The sequence below is a fragment of the Eleginops maclovinus genome, chromosome 6 (assembly GCF_036324505.1).
Source record: "Eleginops maclovinus isolate JMC-PN-2008 ecotype Puerto Natales chromosome 6, JC_Emac_rtc_rv5, whole genome shotgun sequence".
NCBI classification, from domain to species: domain Eukaryota; kingdom Metazoa; phylum Chordata; class Actinopteri; order Perciformes; family Eleginopidae; genus Eleginops; species Eleginops maclovinus.
The window spans coordinates 9,141,825-9,160,924 of record NC_086354.1 but is presented as its reverse complement, the minus strand read 5'-3'; positions in this window follow the sequence as shown (position 1 = coordinate 9,160,924).

Here is a 19,100-nt window from a genome sequence, read left to right as displayed (position 1 = left end):
GTATGGCCCTGGTGCTCATACATGTAAAAAGCACAGCCCATATTTGCTGCTAGCAAGTCCTCCTCTGGTCCGCCGTGCCGTGACCATCCATGGTCCGAAGACGTCCACACCCACGAATGAGAAGGGAGGATCTGCGCTGAGGCGGTCCGCAGGTAAGTCAGCCATCTTTTGAGTCTCCATCTTCCTGCGTAGTCTTCTGCATGTGACGCAGTGATGAAGGATGCTGCTGATACGCCGTTTCCCACTGATAATCCACAGGCCTGCCGCTCTCACAGCACCCTCGGTGAGGTGCCGCCCTTGGTGCTGGACCTGCTCATGATAATGTCGGATGAGCAAGGTTGTGACGTGGCTCTGCCCAGGTAAGATTACAGGACTAACCTCTTTTCCATCCAGGTTTGCCTTGGACAGGCGTCCTCCAATCCTGAGAATGCCAGCACTGTCAAGGTAAGGACACAGGCTGAGGAGTGGGCTTTGCTTAGGAATGGCTATTCCTCCCCGGATGCAATCCAAAGTCTCCGCGAAGGCATCTTGTTGGACGGCCCGTATTATGATGTTTCTTGCTTCCTCCAAGTCTTCTGTGGGACAGAGCTCTTCATGGATGTGCCAACCCTTGCATCTGCTCCCCTGGTTGAAGGAGTGGGCAACATGCACAAGCCTAGCAACTGCTCGATTGAGTGACCGCCATCTGGAGAACCTCTCAAAACGCATAGGGTCAAGTTTGCCACTGGTAACCCTGTTGAGATGACAAGTGATCTGTGGGCGGACATCAGAGTCAGAGCTGGGGTCAACCAAGTTGAAGGAATTAGGTGCAGGTTCAGCTTCAGCTGATGTCAACAGGAATGGTGGTCCGCACAGCCATGAGGTGTGAGTTAGGCTGCCTGCTGGGACTGATCGTGAGCCGTGGTCTGCAGGGTTTTGGCTGGAGGGCACGTGCTTCCATTGTTTAGGGCTTGTTGACCTCCTGATGCGCTGCACCCTGTTGCTCACGTAGACGTAGAATCGTCTTGACTCATTGTGAATGTAGCCTAGGACCACCCTGCTGTCTGAGTAGAAGGTCACAGCGTCAAAGATGGTGTCCATCTCATCCACAATCACGTCTGCAATCTCTACAGCCAGGACCGCAGCGCACAGCTCGAGCCTTGGAATTGTCGTTTCTGGACGTGGAGCAAGCTTTGCCTTGCCAAACATGAAGCCAACCTCAACATTACTGCTTGCATCGGTTGTTCTCACGTAGGCGACAGCAGCTATAGCAATGGTGGAAGCGTCACAGAATACACACAGCTCCTTACTGCATGCTTGACGGAGAGAGATGGAGGTGTATTGGCGCGGAATCTTGAGCTGTTCAAGCTCCTTCAGAGAGTCCCTCCACAGCTTCCATTCTCTGTACTTTTCCTCAGGGAGAGGGGCGTCCCAGTCGCATGACTCTGTGGTGAGCTCCCTCAGTATGGACCTTCCTTGAACGCTTACAGGGGCAGCGAAACCTAGTGGGTCGAACAGACTGTTAACAGTTGACAGGACCCCACGTCTTGTGTAAGGCTTCTCTGCATCAGCAACTTGGAAGGTGAATACGTCTTCCGAAACATCCCAGCTCACCCCTAAACTTCTCTGCATGGGAATGGGGTCTGTGCTGAGATCCAGATCTTTCATCCCCTTAGCCAGATCTTCAGGAGGGAAGGCTCTCATCACAGCCACCCTGTTCGACAAGATCTTGTGAAGCCGGAGGTTGGAGAGGGCCAGCATACCTTGAGTGTTGTGAAGAAGAGTGATGGCTTCCTGTTCTGAAGGGACAGACAGAAGGCCATCGTCAACATAGAAGTTTCTCTCAACGAACAGCCTCGCCTCTACGCCGTACTCCCTCTCTCCCTCTGCAGCAGCTCTTCGGAGCCCGTATGTGGCTACGGACGGTGACGGGCTATTTCCGAAGACATGTACGCACATCCTGTACTCAATGACGTCGTCATCCAGGTCATTATTGCGATGCCAGAGGAAGCGCAGAAAGTTCCGATGGTCCTCACGTACGACAAAGCAATGGAACATCTGCTGGATGTCAGTCGTCACGGCCACTGGCTCCCTTCTGAAGCGCAGCAGTACCCCGAGCAAACTGTTGTTCATGTTTGGGCCTGTGAGGAGGACATCATTGAGGGACACCCCTTGGTGTTGTGCACTGGAGTCGAATACCACCCTCACCTGTCCAGGCTTCTGAGGGTGGTATACCCCAAAGAACGGTAGATACCAGCTCTCCTCATCTGGTGGTAAGGGTGGTGCCACTTCAGCATGTCCATTCTCGAAGAGCTTGCTCATGAACTCAGTGAAATGCTCTCTCCTCTCAGGGTGTTTCCTGAGTGTCTTGGTGACCATAGCGAGACGGGTCCTAGCCTGCTCACGGTTGTTTGGCAGACGCTGGCGTGGGCTTCGGAAGGGGAGTGGAGCCTGCCAGCTGTTGTCTTCACCCTGTTTCAGTTCCTTGTCCATAATCCTCAGGAAGGCAAGATCCTCCATAGAAGGTGCTGTCTTGTCGTCGTCCTTTGTGTGGCAGAAGATGGACTCCCCCATGAGTCGCGTTTTGTCACTTGGTAAGGACTGCCGCTCTGAGGCTGAAGGACTTTGGAACTGACAAGTGTGGTTGAGCTTTTCTTTGATTTCAATTTTGTTGAGGCAGGGACACAGAACGCTGGGACGCCCATTCTCATGAATGTAGGTTCTGTATGTGTTCACAGGTGAGGGTACGTGTGCACCGTTAATACACACATCCCCTACGATCACCCAGCCGAGGGCTAGCCGCTGGGCGAAAGGAGCGTGTGGGGGGCCATTGCGCTGTTCAAGGACCTTGTGGACCTGAATAATGTCTCTCCCTAAAAGAAGTAAGATCTCGGCCCTCGGGTCAAGGGGAGGTATCTTGGAGGTTAGGGATTTCAGGTGTGGATGGTACTTCACAGCAGCTGGCGTAGGAATCTCTGCCCTGTTATCAGGCAGTTGATCACACTCGATGAGTGTAGGCAGAGCTAGACTGGTCTTTTCATCAGCTGACTCCACTATGAACCCCCTTGCCCTGCGGCCTGCAGCCTCTGACACACCCGCACAGGTTTTGAGTGTGTAGGGAGAAGTGTTGTCAGCTATGCTGAACAGCTCAAAGAATGATGACCTGGCTAGTGACCTATTGCTCTGGTCATCTAGGATGGCGTATGCTCTTGTCTTCCTCTCGGGTTGGTTTTTAGGATACACATAGACGAGACAGATTTTGGCACAGGATTTGGTTGCCGCGCTGTCGCCACAGACCTCAGTGCAGATTGAGGTAGTGACTGAAGCCGGAGTAGATTCCTCTCCCTCCCCGCCATGCTCTTCAGAGGGGCCGCTAGCTGGCTTTGTTGTCCATGGTGCAGGGCCGGCATGAAGGGCTGCAATGTGCCTATCGCTGTTGCACTCAGAGCACTGGATGATAGCCTTGCAGTCCTTAGCTTGGTGGGAGGTTGAGGAACAACAACGGAAGCATATGCCATTCTCCTTAAGCAAGGCCTTACGTTCGTCCAGCAGTTTGGCTCGAAAGGCTCTACACTTAGGTAGGGGGTGGGGCTTTTTGTGTATGGGACACTCTTTCTTCGGGTTGTCTGAACCCTTGGTCTCATCACCCTTGGCAGGATTGTCAACCTCTGTTTTATGCACAGCTATAGGGGTTTTAGCTGATTTTGTTGGGAATTTCTCCCACTTAGGTGGCGTGTTGCTGGGCGTGTTGCTGGGCGCTGCAGCAGCGAAGCTTGGATCATTTCTCATCTTTGCTTCTGCACGAATGAAGTCGGCGAACACTGAGAAGGGTGGGAAGATGGTGTGGTGTCTTTCTTTATACCTTGTACCTTGCACCATCCACTTCTCCTGCAGGTTGAATGGCAATTTCTCCAGGATCGGATGAATGCCTCGCGCCGTGTCCAGATAAGCCAAACCAGGCAGGAACCCATCCTCCTTGCCTGCCTGTATCTCCAGGAGAAGATCACCTAGTTCACGTAGCCGCTTGGGTTCTTTATTGGAGAACTTGGGGAACCGTTCGAGCTTGTTAAAGAGTGCTGTCTCCATGGCCTCTGGCGATCCATAAACCTCCTCTAGTCTTCTCCAGACCATGCTGAGGGCCTCACCAGGGTAGTTGATTCGAACCGACCTCACTCTCCTTGCATGCTCTGCAGATTCCGGTCCAAGCCACTTAATCAGCAGGTCAAGTTCCTCACTAGGCTTCAGACCCAGATCTTCAGTAGCGTTAGAGAAGGCGGACCTCCAGGCCCAGTAGTTTTCGGGTTTGTCATTGAACTTCGTGAGTCCAGCTGTGAGTAGCTCACGGCGAGCTAAGAACCTTGCTAGCACTGATACATTAGAAGTGGATTCTCCTCCCCGTGGATAGCTGTAATCTGCTGTATCGTGTCTGGGTGTCCATTGGTTCCTTGGTTCAGATGCTGGTTGTGGTGCAATAAATTCACTTTCTCTTTTTGGTGTGAATTGCACTGGCGGCCGTTTTGAATGAGCAGCTGTTGCAGTTGGCATTGTGGCTGTCACAGATAAACGTTGCCTCTCACTTTGCCTAGGTAGCTCATGATGTCTCTGAGAATCATCATTAGAGTTGAGGTTAACAGCTGCTGAGGGAGTAAAATCAACCTTTTTATCCTGCTCTGGATCGTCTGTGTGCTCATTAGATTTCACATAGGCATACTGTTCTTGAACATATTTCTCTGTTCTCTCAACTGAATGATAGGATGAGCCTTGGTATTCATCATGAACAGTGAGCTCCCCTAAAGCTGCCAGATCCACTGCCGATTCCAATACATTAGCTTCAGCAAAAGCGGCGTTGGCATCCTTCTCTTGCTGTATGGCTTCCAATGTGGCATCAAGACGTGTCTCCTCCACTTTCAGCTGAGCCTTTTTTACTTTAACATCAATCTCCCTTTGTGCATGTAATGTTCTCGCCCGTGCACCTTCTGCCTTTGCGCGTGCTTCCAATGCAGCCTGCAAGCTAGCTGAAGATCTCACAGAGCGCTTTGATAATTTTGATGTGCGTGAGCACTCTGACCTTGTTTCATAGTTCTTTTCTTCTCTTAATGACATCTTGATACTGGTAGATGCAGAACAGGCTGGATATCTTACTCACTGCGGTAGAAATCACTGTTGAGTCCGTCTTTTTACTGTTCTGCCCTCACTAAAGAGTTCCCCTTCTTCAATTAGACAGACAGATGACTCCCATCACACACCGGTCAGATTTGGTAGATTTATTCAAACTGACAGCATGTAAAAGGTGTAAAACTAAAATGAAGAAAGAAAGAAAATACACAATCAGCATAAAATATGTAATAACTAAGATATCAGATACACATCCCCAAAGATAAGGCCTACAACAAGCCTAGAAAGTTACTACAGTGACTAGCTGGATATATGAAATCGCATGTCAAACATTAATTGCTCTTACTTCGCTGAAATTACAAAAATATGCAGAAATAAACACATCAAGTAATTACACTAACAATATCCTGCAAAGATACTCACAGACGATGCTCCTATAAAGTGAATTCAAAAGAGGATGGAATAAGATGTAGCTGCTGCTCACACTACCATGCCAAAACTGGTCTGATAAACAAAGCATTCCAGGTGACTTCCTGTAAGTGTCACATGACTATCATGAATTTCAATATGACTGCCCAAATGTAAAACCCAACCCCAAAGCAAAGCCACCACCTAGTGGCAGGAGTAGGAAATGCACATTAATTACTTGTAAAATAAACCCAGTCCAGCACAATGACAGTAATCAGTGCATTAGTCCTGTATAATGGACCTTGTCTGGTACCAAAACATTTAGTATTGACAATTTAGTTCCCCTATCTGTTTGCCTTTTTGCAAAACTGTCAAATACCTCAGCTCTTGAGCATTAAACAGCATACAACGTGAAGGAACAAAGTTGAGGATCAGATGTCTCACCTGGTCATCCCTGCAGCATGGACACTGTCTGCAGACTGCAGGCCTCCTCGCACGCCCTGACCGGCGTGCAGAGACTCTCGTTCCTGTCTGGTTGTCCTGAGGGGGGACGGGCCCTCGAACCTGAAACAACACCCTCATGTTAGGATGAAGCGTAACAAGCATGGACTTTTTTCAAATGTTTTGTCATGTCGTAGAATGAAAATCCCATTTGTTATTGCTATATGTGCTGGAAAAATACCTGGCGGGAAATGGATGTGGTCAGTGGTGGTTCTACATGGAATTACACCCCGGACGAGATCCCCTCAATTTGGGAGACCCAGAGGTGAACTGTCAACAGTGGCTGCGCCCCCTCCCCTTTCCCCTTCTCACAGCTTCTGTGCATTTCACCTTCTCAGCAAGCAGGGGCGCCTGCAGATGCAGGGGGCGCCAATTAGCCAATTCCCTACACAGTGATATGATAGATAGAAAACCGCTTTGCGGCCCAGATAACTTTTTTTTTTTTTTTAACTTCTCGCTCATGCCGCCCCCCACGGAATGCCGCCTCGGGCGGCTGCCTGCTTCGCCCATGCCCAAAACTGCTACTGGACGAGGTTGTTGGATAAAAAACATAAATGAAAGAACATGAAAAATGTAATCAAAGTCTGAAAACCTCTTCAAGGTGAGACAGGTACGGTAACAAAACAAGACCCACCTTTTGGCCCTCATGTCAGCTAATATTGTGTTTTACTGACACATATACTGTGTGTATAATATCATATATATTAAGCATATTTCTCTTTACTGTATGAACATATAATATTACACAGCTGATGGAAATAATGCTTGGTTAAAGTACTTCAGGGTGACTTTAATTTGCTACATTCAAGGTCAGGTTAATTTATTTCAGCTGGGAGCTGGGTGAAATAACCTACAAAGTTAATATAAATGATTTGTATTACATATTTACCACATGTATTTGTTAATATTGTCATATATGTCCTCGTTATGATTAATTCATGTGTATTTTTGGAATTTTTAAATGCATAAATTCATGAATTGGTCGGAGTAAAAAAATGTATCTAAAGTTTACAGTATGTAATGCTACTTATCGTTACAGTAGCATTACATGATTTGATAAACATCAGTAAACTGTGAGGTTTCTGAAAATGTTTACGGTAAATCTCGTTGAAAACAACGGGGACTTGGAACGTCATTACATCTTACATTTTCCATGATGAAAGTTGGTTTTCTCGCTGTAATAATTCCCAGGGAGTCTGTAACTCTTGTCAGGATGTACAAAGACTTGAGTAGAAGCGATGATTTGGAAGAAACGTCGAGTGAAAGCGGATCGTGACCGTCTTCAGGTTGTTTTCAGGTCGTTATTGTTTAAATAGGCTAACGCTACTCCTGCGGAGGAGGAGCTGTATAAATAGTAGTAGTAGTTGTAGTAACCGCCAAGTAGCCTAACCTTGGAATCCTTATGTCCATGTTTTGCATGCACTCACGTTTCACCTCATATATAAAGTTTATACTATCAGCCAGAGATAAAGTTAATACAAATGAATCTGTAGATTTAACTGGTATTAAACTGGAGATGTATTACACGCAGTGTTCAGTCATTTAGCTGCTAGATAAATCACAATAAAACAGCAGAGACAACTGTTATGCTATAAGAGTCATGCAGTCAGATTGCTATCCCTTTAAGAGAGAGAGGTGTGTGGCGCGTGGATGTGTGGGTGGGCATGGTATGAGCCAGTGTTGGTTGGTGATGTTGGAGAAGATAAAAAGGAAGCAGCAGAAAAAGTATGTCCATGAAGTGTTTTTCCTGTAAGTTAAGAACCTGAATAAATGCCACGGCCTCCCAAGAAAAGCTAGCCTCCCTGCCTTATTTTGCAAAGTGGGTTATTGAACCTCCACCCTGGAAGACTACAGAGTCTTCCCCTGTTCTCCTCGACTACGGTCTGGGACAGTGACAGCAAAGTTCAACATTGGCGACCGCGAAGGGACTTTCACATTCAACGTAAAGGCAGTGGTAAACACATAAACAGAGTAAATAAACCGTGAGATTTGCCGTGCTAATTAGCAAGTTATCCGGCTACAAGCTAAGCTAAAGGGCTGCCGCTAACGCAAACAAGCCGGAGGATTGCTGCGAGCCAACAAGCTATCTCAACCCGTTCATGAGTCTTAACTGCTACAGAGACACTGGTAGAACTTAAAATGGACAATGTTATCAACAGAAATAAAGGGTATGGACATCATAACCCTTTCATGTGACAATGAGCCCAGTCCAAGGTTTTCAAGCACAAACCCTTTTGCTGAGGCTAGCGGGCCCAGCTACGGCCTTCAAAACAGTGGAATACAAGGCCAAGTCCCATGCGACCACGTGTATAGCCCCTAAGCTCATGCCACGCCATCAAGGGTGCGGAACACGTGTATGACTGCTACTATTACAAACCCCTTTACCCCTGGATATATGGGGGATTCATACATAGCATGCCAGTCCTTTATCCTCCATGTCCCCCATGCCCAGGGCTGCACACCACTTGCTGTAACCCAACTTTAGTGGCTTGCTATAGGCTGTCACCAGAAGAAGAGCATAGTCAGACCATGCAATTAAAGCGCTATTCCCCCAAATATGAACTGCCAAAATCTAGTGCACGCCAGCCTCGCTGTGCACACTGCCAGGATTCTTCAGAGGGTGAGGAGGACTGCGAACAGAGAGAAAGAGTCCCAACACTGCACCCTGGCCAGTATGATGGCACAAGACCTTGGAAAGAGTTCCTGCACAGGTTTGAGAGCTGCGCTAAAGCTAACTGTTGGTCAGAAAAGACTATGGCTATCCAATTGAAGTTTTGCCTTGTGGGTGCAGCAGGGGCAATTGTCTACAGAAATCCCGGGTGAGGCTCTTCATGTTTTGAGAGATGACATTTATGGGAAAGTGTCTGTAGCCTACAGTAACAGGAATGAGACTGAACAGGACGTGATAGGCGTTGAAGTTTTCACTAATGCTGTAGGAGATGCAGAAATGGTACAAAAACTGTTGGAACAGCGGCCTCAGACACTAGCCCAAGCATATGACATTGCACGCCGCCATGAAACCACCAAGCAGGCTGCGCTTTATGTCACTAGCCGCATGCACCCAGGGGCACACAACATCACTGAACGGAGGCCCCGTGCTGCTGTCATCAGGGAAATAGCAGAGGAGGAGCCGATTGAGACTGCAGCCACATCCCCGGGACCCAGATGGAAGCTTGAGCCTGCTAACTCCAGCCCATATGCCCAACACACCTTCTCTAACCCAAAAGTCACACCCAACAAACAAAAAGGCCATAAAGACATCAACTGGGAGGAGATCCGTTGTCATAACCGTTCAGGATTATGTCACATGAGGAGGAATTGCCCCTCACCAAAGAAAACAACAAAAGCCCAAGTGTTTTAAGCATTTCCTGAAATTACTGACCCCACTGTGCTCCACCTTATAACACAGAATCAAGAAATTAGCATTCTCATGCTTATAAACGAACTGGAAGTGTGTGCTGTTTTGGACAGTGGTGCACGGAAAAGTGTGTTGGCTCTGCATCACTACGAAGCTATTCACCCAGAGGTCCGGCCTCTTCTCCAGCAATCCGTTGTTACGTCCGTTGTTGGTGTTGGTCTGGGTGACATACCTGTACTCGGTGAAGCTATCTTCCCTGTCCAGATAAACCAACGCCAAGTTAGCATTCACTTCCTGGTGGCTGACATAGCTTCAGATGAAGCCCTGCTAGGCCATCCATTCCTGGTCCAATCCAAAGCACGTCTTGATTATGGTACCAATCGTATGGTTCTGTTTGGTGAAGAGGTCCCATTCTTTAAGCCACAAAGTAAGCCACCATCACGTGCTGTGAGAGTATCCCGGACTGTTGTAGTGGAGCCTGGGGAGTACCTAGTACCAGGCTACATAAAGCTTCTAAAAAGTTTTTTTTTAAAAGTATTTTCAACATAGATGTAATGCATATTTTTGAGTCCAGAACAATGTGTTTAAACAAGTCTTATTTATTGAACAACTTTTTCTACCTGTTTTAACTCATTTTTTAACAGTATATTTAACTTCACGACAAAAAAATGTCAGGTGGCGCAACCAAATATTTATAAAACTTTATATACATTCGTAATCTTTATTTTAAGATTATTTCTTTGGCAACTACACCTAAGGGTGTCTACACTAGATAACACACTTAAGATTTTTGCATTCTGTAGGTCAGATTTTAAGTATCGTTAACATCCAATTTTACATTTAAAAACTGGAAAATAATTACACTAATTCATATATTCAGTATAATAACTACACACATTACATTTAGAAACCATTTGGTTTATTTAACCTATCATTTATTGGTTTAAATTGGTTGCACCATCTGACAACATTAGTTATGACATGAAATATGCTGAAAAAAGTGCATTTTCATTTCAAATAGTAACATGTTTTAGTCATCAGAAAAATTAAACAGAGACTTAAACCTAACCGTAGCCCATCAAAAACACTTCACGTAAGATTACATTCGATACAACACTACAACATTATAACACTACTCTAAATGGCAACAATGAAGTATCATTTAACAAACTTGGAACATTTTCAAATGATGGGTCAACATTGGTAGACAATATCTTGTCTCAGTTTTGTGTGTTTAAGTATTCCCAGTCTGAATGCAATCACTTTGAGCACTTCAGCTGCGTAGAAAAAAATTATGTCAGCACGATGGGGCCAAATGAATGCATTTTTTCCTCCCAGTTGCTGCATGCAGCTCACCTCCAATCTCTTTCCCAACTACTTGAAGGACCTGCCCCACAAATGGTGGACCTTCGTAATTCACCATGATAAACTTTCCATTTAGATCACTGCTCTCATGGGCGCTCTAATGGGCACTGGCCTGAGCACTGGCCTGGGCACTGGCTGCTTGGAGTTCGACCATTATGGGATTGTGGCACTGGCAGATATGTGGTCTGCTACAGAAGCAGGAGATCTCTCTGTGGATGACTTTCCCTGGTTCAGTGGAGATTATTTGGTGCAACGCCAAAGTTTCCTTTACAGGAAGCACAACCTCAGGGACCGCTTCATCAAGAAATAGAAGAAGACATACTTTTATTAATCCCTTACAGGGAAAATCAAATCTTCTGATGTCCTCCTCGGTCACCCAGAAGAACTTAACATCTGATTTCCTCTCTGTTAGGAGGTTGTAAAAATCTTCTGGGGTCTGGACATCCCCACCCCTTTGGACAGCAGAGTCAGCAGTGCGCTTCACAGCACCGCCAACTCCATCGGGGGCGCCTTTTCCATGGGACTTCCCTGAGAAGTTCCATGTCACCTGCCGGAAGCCTGAGAGGAAGGGAATGGTGCTGAGCAAATAAAAATGCTTTTTATTGTGGTATTGGGTGACTGGACCATCACATGTAGAATTGTAGGAGATGGATTGCAATTCTTCATCACATCCGTCAGCACTGGCTCCAAATGGACCCACACAGCTCTCTCATCATGCCGAAGAGATGCAGAGATGTTCGCATAGGACTGTGAGCCTGTTGCTGTATAAGCCACACATGTGTGGACTGTGGCCTGCTTCCGACTCCCTCCAAAATTAAAAGCCTGCACCTCACTATTAAGTTTGCAGGAGAAATTCTCTGAAAAGTCCACATGGAGGACAAATTCATCTTCTCTTAGGCTTTCTTTTAAAGCCCTGCACTCTTTGGCTTGGTGCAACCAGTTATAGTGGTGTTTGGCGAGGCTGTCGAGCTTCTGATTGAAGATGGTCAACAGTTCAGCACATGTTCCAGTTTGTGTTTCTTTTACAAAATTCATATATGTTTTTGGCCCCTCTGACACAGATTTTCTGATCCACTGATGCCATGTTATGGTCTCTTCTGCCTGTGGTGTTGGAATTTCAACCTCATTATAACAGCATTTGGGGCAGACTCTATACATGCATGTCTTGTTGTCTGGACTGCATACAATAGAAGACAACAGCTGAGACATGCTGTTAGTTTTCAGGAGACCTTTCTGGTGCAGTTTGTCAGTCAAGAGTTTGACATTCTCATGGTCTAAGCATGCACATGTATTCCTGTCTGATTACTTTGGCTGTGTTACAAAAAATGGACAATATCGAACAAACTGTCTGTAAGACAGCCTGTGAGACTTTTGCACTTCAGAATTATAATACAGGTGGAGTTCAGTGAGGGGTTTATCTAATACACATCTCTGTTGTTTGTTTTTGTTTTTTGTGACTGTGTCCTTTCTCCCTGGCAGTAAGCGACTGTTCTCATCTCGACAGAGGGAGTCTACAACTCGTTCTTTTCTCTGCATGGCCGCTGGACTTTATCTGTCTGCTTCTGTAGATTTAGCCTTTTGCTTCTCAGGCTTCATTTTCTTTAATCTTTCTATGCGTTTTCTTAACTTTTCACTTTTCACTCTCTTTTGGCAGCTTCCACTGCTCGTTTCATTTTTTGCATTTTCCTGTGCAACTTTGCTTTCTCTCTTTTCCATCTACTGCATGCTTCTCTTTGTGGTGTTGAGGATGCCTTAGGTGTATCTACACTGACAATATAATCCACGTTGGGAGGGTTAGGTTCAAGCTCTGCTGGGGGTTCTATTGACTCTGGTGTGAAATTCAAGATTTCCTCCATGGCCCTTTTCCTGTCCCTGTGCTTTCTCTGATCTTGCCTCCACTGTTGCCTCATATTTTTCTTTTCTTGCTTAGACAGTTGGCTGATGGGGGGCTTCACAATTTTTCCCTCTGTCTTCCTCCTCTCATAACTATAAAACACAAGAAGTAATAAATTGACAAATTCCCATTTAAGAATTTGAAAGTTGTAATATAATAATAATAACTGTAAAATGAACTGTTGTGTCTAGATGTATTACCTCTCTTTTCTTTTTGCAAGACATGCTTTGTGTAATATCTTTACATTTAAAAATAGTAAACATTTTGGAAGTATCATGGATCATCTTAGAGCTTTGAATAGCATTATATAGTGACATTCCTTGCAGTTGTGCCACCTGACGATCTGGTTGCACCACCACTATTGCAACTAATCACAAATTAAACAGGCTTATGTCTGGTTGCTAGCATTAGCCTCTACCCTGGTCATGAAGTTAAAAAACCACTTTTAAAAAAAAAACTAAATTCTAGTTTTACATTGGTTGTACCACCTGACATGGAAAGCATACCAGCCTACATATGAGTTGAAATGTGTTATTTTTATCAGTATTTGACAGAGATCTTACAAACCTTTTAGCTTAGTCCCAAGGATCTCTTGGGGTCCTCTGGCTGACGCAACATCCTGTTTACAGCTATTGTCTCTTCACTTCAAAATACAAGTCCAATGTTTATGGTTGCGCCACCCTGACATTTAGGAAATGCAAATTGCCGGACAAAAGTTTTGCAGTTATTTTAACAGCTTTAAAACTATTGATATCCAAAAAAAAAAAACATTATCCAAAAGACTTCAAACATAAAATAATTCTCCGCTGCTACTGAAAGTGTACTTTGCACAAAGTATTTTTTTGCACTAAAGAACTACTTGCAAAACTGTGTTGATTGTATCGAACATATGTATATATTACTTACGTTTTTTTTTTTGTATACCCCTTCTTACCCCCCCCCCCCCCCCTTTTTTTTTCTACGCTCTTATCTTTTTATGTTATATGTTCTTATTTATATTTGCACTGTGGGACTACTACAAGGCGCATCTGAATATTAGCCGCACAAGCTAAAATTAGGGGGAAATCCTGTTTTGTTCATTAGCCGCACCGGACTAAAAGCTGCAGGTGTTTTAATGTTTAATTACCATATGTAAGAGAATATGCATATATCTTTCTTAGTGTGAATTTGCGGAAGTTTGTTATTTTTTCCTTGTAGTCGGGAGGGAGTTGCTGACACACAGTCGTCCACGCCCTGATGGACAGTCCTTTTCGTTTCCTAAATCTGTGAAACCAGGATGGTCCACCTCTGAAATTGTTTATCTTCATTTCGGTGGCGACTGTTTTTGCTTTCAGTCGGATCTGCACAGTTGAAACACCTCGCCCGTTTGCTCTCTGTGTGTTCACCCAGTCTTCAATAAGTCTTCAAGTTTGGGCCATCTGCTTTTATTACCTCTGAAAGCTTTTTTCGTCTTTTTGGACTGAGCCAGTTCTTCACGCTGGCGTCTCCAACGTCTCACCATTGATTCGTTTATACCAAGGGTAAGTGCAGCAGCTCTATTTCCCTCGTTGAGAGCCAAATCGACTGCCTTTAATTTAAAAGCTGCATCATATGCATTTATTTTGTTTGCCATAATGAGGTTTTGTGGATGAAAGCTTCCTTTGCTCCTGTAATACTCGTTTTGCTCTTGCTAATCTAGTCTCTTTTTCGCGCTAATTCGTACTGCACTACTTTGCCTGGCGGACGGACATGTGACCAACATACCACTCTTTTCCCCCGGGCCATCTTCGTTCCTACCCTCACCTATGGTTGGGTCATGACCGAAAGAACGAGATCGCGGATACAAGCGGCCGAAATGGGATTTCTCCGCAGGGTGGCTGGCATCTCCTTAGGGATAAGGTGAGAAGTTCAGTCATCCGGAAGGGACTCGGAGTAGAACCGCTGCCCCTTCGCGTAGAAAGGAGTCAGTTGAGGTGGCTCGGGCACCTAGTGAGTATGCCACCTGGGCGCATCCCTAGGGAGGTGTTCCAGGCACGTCCAGCTGGGAAGAGACCAAGGGGTAGACCTAGGACCAGGTGGAGGAATTATATCTCTTCGCTGGCCTGGGAGCGTCTTGGAATCCCCCAGCAGTCCCGGCTCCAGCTCAGTACAGAGGGGGGGGCAGCTGAAAACCGAGGGGGGGCGGTGAGTCACAGCATCATGTGACATGTCACCGGCGGTGACATGTCACATGATGCTGCATAGAATGAGAAAACATAACAGAGCAACATCAAAACAGACTCCACAGATCAGAGGCGCTGATCTAACATATCCAACAACGTATGATCAATAACCACATTGCTAACAAACAGTAGCAACAATACAAATGATAAAATAACCAGCTCTTACCTTCAGTAGAGTTGCAGTCTCCTCTTTCCTGACGAGTGGAACCTCCTCAGCAGCATCTCCTTCCATTCATCTTTGAATTTCCTACTGAGGTCATTCTCAAAGGCCAGCTGGATGAGATGGGCTTTGCGTCGATGCAACATGCTGCGTCTGTGCTCACTAAATACATTCTTCAACGTGGAGAACGACTTTTCACATGTAGCAATTGATGCCCCGAATGTTAGTGCGTGTTTGAATGCTGTCATTACCGCTGGCATGGCACTTAATACCCTGGACTCCTTTGCAACAAGGTGACTCAAAGTCACTCTCACTTCTCCCTGGCCTGTGCACCGGCTTTTCAAAAACTCTCGCGCAACTGTGAACTGTGCCTCAACCATGTCTGTGTTTGTTAAATCCAGTAGTGGTTTCACTTTCTCAGCCTCCAGGAAATTCACACTGGCGGGGTCCAAAGCGTCCAAAGCTGACATATATTTCCCGTTACGCTCGCTGAAACGTGCAGCCATTTCACTCAGAATAGAGTCGATGATGCCAAAAAACTGGACTGCAGTGATTAGATCTGTTTCTTCGGCTTGCAGCATCCGATTGGCTGGGTCCATCAGCCCCAATAGTTTGTGCATCACACCGGTGAGAAATGTGAAGCTCCGTTCTGTAATGGCCTTGTGAAGTCCAACAGATTCAATTTTCACATCAGCACTTGCTCCCATGGTTCCGATCTCTTTCAGGAAGTCCACCAGTGCAGTGTGTGACTTCAGCACCACAGACACCGTGTCAAGGTGTCCGGTCCATCGCTGCTCTAACAGCCTTTTAAGCTTCTCTCCTTTGTACTGTGCGGCTACAGTGGGCTTTTTCATAAATTTATAAAGGGAATTGCACACTTCAAAAAAATCCCCAACTGCACTCTCTGAGGAAATAGCATGCACAATCACCAAATGTAATTGGTGGTTGAAACAATGGATGTAAGGCACTTCTCTGTTTAACTTATTTTGAATAAGCTTCTGCATGCCTCCCTCTCATCCCGACATGACGCTGGCTCCGTCATAACACTGACTAAGAATTTTGTTTGCGTCAAGGCCAGCATTTGACAGTTCATCAAGCACAACATTAGTGAGTGACTGGGCATCACATTTGTCCGTTGTCTGCATTGATAACAGCCTCTCTTGCATTTTGTAGTCCTTGTCCATATAACGCACAACTATAGATACATTTTCACTGCCTGTCGGGTCTTTAGTTCCATCCACCTTGAGTGTAAACCATGACTCCCCGACATCTTTAACAATTTGCTCTGTTACGATCGTGCTCATCAGTTCAATGATGTGATTTTGAATATCATGTGATGTGTAAGTTGCGTTTTTTGGAATTGTACTGCAAGCCTTTGCAAGCTCTTGGTTTTGCCTCAGCGTGTAACCAAACAGGGAGAGAAACATTCCGCTTCCCAGTTCATCTCTGCTATTGACTGAATCCACTTCACCCCTCAGTGGCAGTTCGTTTGAGACAAGAAATTCAATTATGTCAACAATTGCAGACACATACAGGCGGTTTCGCGCAAGCTGATGAGAGTTAACCATGGTTGAAATTTCACTGCCTGTGTTGCATCGCATTTCCTTCTCTTTCCAGCTACCATTGCATGCTTGATGCTCTTTGCTGTTACTGTGCCTGCTAAATCCCTTTGCCTTATCATTAGCATGCTTCCAATTAGTATATCCAGTTCTTGTGAAAACGGAGTCACTCCCTCCAAATTTCCTGCAGGGAAAACAAAAGGCTGCATCCAATTGCTGCGAATATTCAAGCCAGTCTCTCTCGTTGTACCAATTAGCCGAAAATGACCGTTTACAGTCATTATTATGCTGTTGCTTCTTTGGAAACTGCCTGAGATGAACCTGAGCTGGCTTGTCAACTCCGAGGTCCTCTGGTAGGCCTAAACCATGCTGTGAGTGCGACAGCGGGCTCTCCGGTCCCAGTGAACCCAGCTCACTCTCCTCACTGCGAGGCTGAACCCGCGGCTCCTCCCTCGGCAGGTGTTCCTCGTCCTCTCCGGTGCTCCTGCTGCTGCTGCTGCCAGGCGGCGGTGATGCCGCCGACGGTATGGTTGTTTCTGGCTTTTTCAGCCATTTGCGAATATCCATTCTGTCCATAGACAGAGATGTATAAAATATTCTGAATGTCCGCTTGAATTAAAATAACTGCTACGTTGCTTCGTTTGTTTTTGTTTTATGGCGGGAATCGGGATGACGCACTGACCGTCAGTAGGCTAACCGTCAATTTGACGTAGCCTAAACTGCATAAATTGCAAAGCTGTTTTTTTATTTACCCATGCTGTTCATTTTGGTTTGTCAGTGGAGTTTTCTGTTGTTTTGAACACATCATAAACTGTTGTAATAAAACTAAAAACAATAAAAAATACATTAAAAAAATACTATTTTGATTGAGGGGGCGGACAGTCCGCGTGAGGGGGCGACGCCCCCTCACGCCCCCCCGTGACGCCGGGACTGTCCCCCAGTCAGAGCTGGTTGATGTGGTCAGGGAAAGGAAAGTTTGGGGCTCTCTGCTGGAGCTGTTACCTCCGCGACCCTGACGGAAAAGCGGGAGAAGATGGATGGATGGATGGATGGATGGATGGATGGATGGAGAATTAAGTGATAGATGTCACTATTAGATTTAATTTTCTTTTTTTTAAATAATGGACTCGGACACAAAAGTATGCATGTCATGTCATTGTCATGTCATGAACATTGATCATGTTCATCGGCCTTGCATCATACTACAGGTGGTTTGTCAAAGACTTTGCCTCTGTGGCTGAGCCTCCAGCCCTGACAAAGAAATATGCCCGTTTTCACTGGAGTGAAGAATGCCAGGCGTCATTCAACGAGCTCAAGCGTCTGCTAACCACAGCACCGGTTTTGGGTTATCCACTCGACCAAGGCAGCATGATACTGGACACCAATGCAAGTGATGAGGGCATTTGCGCTGTCCTCTCTCAGGTTCAGCAAGGCAGAGAGCGTGTGCTGGCCTATGGGAGTCGCAAACTATCCAAAACTCAACAGAATTACTGCACTACACGACGTGAACTGCTGGCTGTGGTGGAGTTTACATCATACTTCAGGCAGTATCTCCTGGGCCGGCCCTTCACAGTGCGCACTGACCACAGCCGCCTTCGCTGGCTAACACGTATGAAAGAGCCTGAGGGACAGCTTGCCAGGTGAATACAACTTTGAGATTGTTCATCGGGCCGGCCTGCTACACAGCAACGCAGACAGCCTCTCAAGGAGACGCTGCCGGCAGTCTTGTCCATGTAAGCTGCCATGCCCCTCCCCTCAGCTGGTGAGTTTTTGTGATCAGGCGGTGCAGTGCCAGTTGGACTCTGACATCAACCAGGCGATGCTGAGCCCAGTGGGGGTAGAGAGACCCTCGGCTTCCACAGCAGTGTGTCCAGTGGGGGTTGACAATATAAATCCTGAAATAATCTACCGGACTACGACCAACAACATTACTGGGCTGTTCTGTGGCTGGAGCCCAGAGGAGCTGCAGAAGGTTCAGGAGGCTGACCCAGACATAGGCCCTATCAGAGCATGGATGGAGGCCAGCGACAAACGGCCACAATGGGTAACAGTCTCCCCGTACAGCACAGCTACAAAAACATATTGGAGCCAGTGGAAGCGGCTCTATTTCAAAGACGGAATTCTGGTTAGGCGGTTCTACTGCCTAGATGACACACAGTTTTATTCACAAGTTGTGCTGCCTCGAGTCTTCCGCCCTGATGTCATGGAACAAATGCATGACGGCCAAATAGGTGGACATTTTGGTGTGGAGGGCACAGTGGCCCGGTTGCAAACCCGATACTTCTGGTACAGAATGAGAGAAGATGTCGCCCTCTGGTGTAGCACCTGTACCAGCTGTGCATCCAAACCCAGGCCCCGTAAGACACCACAAGCTCCAATCGGCACCGTCAGGGTAGGAGCCCCCATGGAGCGCATCGCCTTGGACATCATGGGGCCCCTGAACGAGACAGACCGCAAAAACTGTTATGTGCTTGTGGTACAGGACTATTATACAAAGTGGGTGGAAGCTTACCCCCTTCCCAACCAGCAGGCTGTAAATGTGGCAGAAGTGCTGGCCTCA